Source organism: Nansenia antarctica, assembly GCF_963989245.1.
Source record: "Nansenia antarctica genome assembly, chromosome: 2".
NCBI lineage: Eukaryota > Metazoa > Chordata > Actinopteri > Argentiniformes > Microstomatidae > Nansenia > Nansenia antarctica.
Window position 1 is genome coordinate 82,535,888 of NC_137675.1, and position 5,116 is coordinate 82,541,003.

A 5,116-nucleotide genomic window follows, 5' to 3' on the forward strand; every position below is an offset into this window, starting at 1 on the left:
TGGAATGAGCTCCCCACGGCCGTCAGAACGGCAGAGTCACTACCCATCTTCCGTCGTAGACTGAAGACCCATCTCTTCAGGTTACATCTTAACTGCTCCTCCTGAGACATCTTCTGACCCTCACCACTACGTCTCCTAAAGACACCCACTTTTCCCTCTACTGTGTCCCTAAGAACTTCTACTGCCCCCCTTGTACTGTTTCTCAGTTTCTCCAGTAAAAAAATAAAAATAAAATAATAATAAAATAAAAAAAACATTTGAGTAGAAGGCGATAATAGGGAGAAGGTTTTTCCTTCTATCAGTGGCCCCGGGCCCGAGCTAGAGTACTCTTCCTGCAACGAATAGTGGACTGCTGATTCACATGCTTAGTATTCAAATGTATTGATTGTAAGTCGCTTTGGAATAAGGCGTCTGCTAAATGCCAAAAATGTAAAATGTAAATGTAGATGGCATTGTGGAGCTGCTGTATCGACTGCATCGATAGATCGACACTTTTTCCGACACAATTGTGTCGAACTGTCAATTGCGTCGAAAGCTTCGTTTCCCCCATCACTACACCACTGTAGGAGTTGGAGCGTACAAACAAAACAGAGACTTGGTGCCAGTATAAAGCCAAGACCGTGTCGGCGTTTATTGAACTGATGACATAGCGCCCATAGCAACACACAACACTTCCTTAAATGTTACCTGTAACCCCCATACGTCACACCCCAGTGACCGGCGTTAATTAAAGTGCCCGCACACAATTCCCCATAACCAAACACACAGGTGAATTATGTACATCATACATCATAGTATTTGTCTGCTACAGCTTTACTTACTTACTTACTTACTTAGACTGGAAGCTAGCCACCTAGGCAGGTAGCTAGGCGTTTACCTAGACTGGTAGCTAGGTGGATTGCTAGGTCGATTGCTAGGTCGGTTGCTAGGCGGGTACCTAGTCCAAAACAGGTATATAGACTGGTAACTAGGTGGGTTGCTATGTCGGTACCTTTCTCGATAGCTAGGCGGCCTACTAGGAGGGTATCTAGACTGGCAGCTAGGAGGGTATCTAGCCATGCCATGTTTGGTCCTCGAAGGTCAAGTGATGATTCGAAGGTCAAGAGATGATTCGAAGGTCAAGTGATGATTCGAAGGACAAGAGATGATTCGAAGGTCAAGTGATGATTCGAAGGTCAAGAGATGATTCGAAGGTCAAGAGATGATTCGATGATCAAGTGATGATTCGAAGGTCAAGTGATGATTCGAAGGACAAGAGATGATTCGAAGGTCAAGTGATGATTCGAATGTCAACAGATGATTCCAGAATTCCAGAGATGATGTCATAATGGGCACTGGTCTGAATAACAAACTCAAGTTTGCAAGTCAACAGGCCTATTAAATCCCTAAAAAGCCATGAGCATAGACAACTTAATTGAAACGTATAAATGCCTCATGAGCTTAGCTCAACTGTGTTACCTCATCAGAAGCCAACACATAAGCTTGTTTCTAAACTCTTTGATTGTGTACAATGTAAGCTCCATCACTAATGGCTCCCTAGTACTGATTTTAAAGTGCTGCTACTGACCTGTGAATCACTACATGCCCTAGCTTTATCATACAGCACCTATCTGACCTCGGGGTAACCGATGCTCCCATGCAGGGTATTTTGTGGTCCCTCACTGTATATATATTTTAAATTACAGGTGGCTGGGCCTTTTCACATAGAGTTCCTCTGCTGTGGAATGGTCTGCCAATTATTACAACCAAGCCCAGTGGTCACAACAAAAATGGGAGTCACATGATCACACATGATCAAAAGTAAAGTAATATATTTATTAACTTCAAGAACAAACAATACCAGAATGCAAGGTGAAGTCTGTAATCAGTAGTGTGTGCAGTGTAGCTTAGCTTAGCTGTATTGTGTCGTATTGCGTTTCGTGTCACCGTGCTCTGCACAGCATTTTTGCACTATTGAGGCCACTGTGAAATTAGCACATTACCAAAAGGCCACTTTTTTGCCTACTTACGTTGCTTATTACTACTGTATTATTGTTGTGTTTTTTCCCTGTATCTGAATGCTGCTATGTCATTGTTGAGGAACCAAAGCCAAAGAATTTTAATAATATCTATCGTACACAAGAGTAAAATTCTTTGGCTTTGGTTCCTCAACAATGACATTGCAGCATTCAGATACAGGGAAAAAACACAACACATATTCCATTCATCCATACAGAATCAGAATCGCTTTTATTATATTATAATATAATAAAACACATATTCCATTCATCCATACAGAATCAGAATCACTTTTATTATATTATATTATAATAAAAGTGTATTATATTCTGATTCTGTATGGATGAATGGAATATGTGTTGTGGGATGTGAACAAAACTAAAAGGAACAAGGCAAGTTTATTTGTATAGCACATTTAATATGGGGCAATTCAAAGTGCTTTACATACATTATTAGAAAATACAGCAAGAGGAGCATAATAAGAAAATAATAATGACAATGAATAAAAGCAAATATAAGAAGTAAATAGATAAAACATTCAATAAGACAATTAGTTAATGGATAAAAGACATTGATAGAAGTGTTTGTGTTTAATCATAACTGCTGCAAAACATGTGTTTTGTTTTCACTCTTGGAATGATTAGCTGATTAGTCTCAGCTGACCTTAGGGACCTTGCGGGAATATAGGTTGGGAGGAGATCTGAAATGTATTTTGGTCCAAGACCATTTTGTGATGTGTATGCAATTAGGAGTACTTTGAATTCAATTCTCTGAGAGACTGCCAGAACAAAACCAGTAACCAGCCTGCCCATAGGAGAAGAGAACCAAAATGGCAGATGGGGTTCACCATATAAAGCCTGTAGGCCACACCTGCACAGGTGAACCACATAACAGCTATACCCCTTATGCTAGTACATACATCTCTAGATTTTCAGATAACGCGACAGCATTCAAAAATAATTAAAAACATCTCAAATGTATTACTAGATTTTATGCAATCTGTGTTTTGAAAATGTTGTCTTGTATCTTGTATATTTGTCTTCTTGTAGGCTACTTATGTAATACCTGTACAGTGTGTCAGGACCTTCAGGTAAAACCCACTGTCAATTAAAAATAAACTTAATCTTAAACAAAGCCTATATGAGGGAGAGGCTGGGGTATGGTTTGGGGTTTGTTTGTTTGTTCGCATACATTTAGAAGGTACACAGTTGACAGAGAACACAATAAATAAACAGTGCAGGGAGGAGGCAAGAAAACCTTATGTGGCGCCTCCACCTAATAATCGCCAAGAACACAAAAATAACATACCGAAAAATAACATAGCCTAAGTACATAAGAGTGATGGCAAACTAGTAATAATAATAATGCCCCCCCCCCTCACCTCTCTCTCTTTTACTCTCTATGCCCTTGTCCCCCCCCTCTCTCTCCATCTCTCCCCAGCTGTGATCAACAACACTCCTTCATCTCCTTCATCTCCTTCTCCTTCTCCTGCATCTGTGTTTGCCAGTGTTTTATTGTTTTATTGTTTTATTGTTTTATTGTTGTAAATTACTTAACCTCGTTTTATTTCTAGCTTCCCCCCCCCCCCCCCCCCCCCCCCCCATTGCTTTTTGGTCAGGCTGCATTTGCAAATAATAATTTGTTCTTACATGTTTGCCTGGTTAAATAAAGGTTAAATAAAATAAATAAAAATCGTCAGTTTCTTCGTCCTCAACATGTTCGTGGGTGTGGTGGTGTGGTGGTGGAGGTCACTTCATTAGCTAGAACTTCAAACCGTAACTATTTCTCTGCAGGACATCAACGGTCGTTGCCTGTACTGGTGTGTGAAACCAGAATGAAGGGCACAATTCATTCAGAGAAATTAAACCCCCCAACGGAATAGGTTTCTTATCCGGTATTCTGGGGAGGCCAATCGCCCCCTTTGTGAATCCACCCCGGTGCCCACTGGTGAAAGCCCACCTGAACCCAGTTAACCGCAGCGGGGGGGGGGGAGAGAGAGAGAGAGAGAGAGAGAGAGAGAGAGAGAGAGAGAGAGAGAGAGAGAGAGAGAGAGAGAGAGAGAGAGAGAGAGAGAGACAGACAGACAGAGAGAGAGACAGAGAGAGACAGAGAGAGAGAGAGAGAGAGAGAGAGAGAGAGAGACAGACAGACAGAGAGAGAGACAGAGAGAGACAGAGAGAGAGAGAGAGAGAGAGAGAGAGAGAGAGAGAGAGAGAGAGAGAGAGAGAGAGAGAGAGAGTGACAGAGACACAGTCACCCGTCTGAGCTCTCTCACTCAAACACTCTGGATATTCCCAAGACCTAACGGAATATCTCACATTGGAGCTTATCTTTTGCAATATATATATATATCTTTTATTTGTATTGTTATATATATTATTATTGTTATGTTTGCTTTAAGATTGAGAGATATTCCAGCAGTGGGGTGAATTCGTTCAAGTGGGAGTTTCAAGTTTTGGAGAGTTGCTTCGCTGAAGTCTGACGCTCTGGCGCGGAGAGTGGAGTCGGAAGGGACGTTTTGGGATGTCGTTGGTCCGTTATTCGGCTGTCAATAAGGATATCCAGTATTTGGCTACCTACCTACAGACAAAGTGGAACAACCGTCACCAGGAATGGATATGATGTGTTTCACCGTCGCCCAAATGAAAGGAATATAACCAGGGGTGAATATTATGGCCTGGATAAAGGATCTTTGCGGGTTGGATTATGACCACTGCCTGCTGCTGTGGCCTGTGTGACCTCAACCCTGAGAAATTGTTTAGGGTTAGGGTTAGGATTAACCATGAGATAATAATCATTGTCACCTGGTCCCCCACGAAAAGGTACAGTATTGAAGAAAGAATCTCATATGAATTCCATCATCCCATGAAAGGTGCCATTGCTAGACCAACACAATGGCAACCAGTGTTGAATCATTTCTCCACTGTGAGTGTTTTCTGATTGTGAGAAAGCAATAGAATGTTCAGAGGCAAACATTTCCGAGTTGTTTCCCCTTTAATCCTCCTTTCAGTTACAGCAACCGGCAACAGGTGCAAGCTGTGCTTCATTCAAATCCGTCGGACAGTCAGGGAATAGAATTCAGATAACGCGACAAGGTTTCAAGGTAGACCACTTTAAC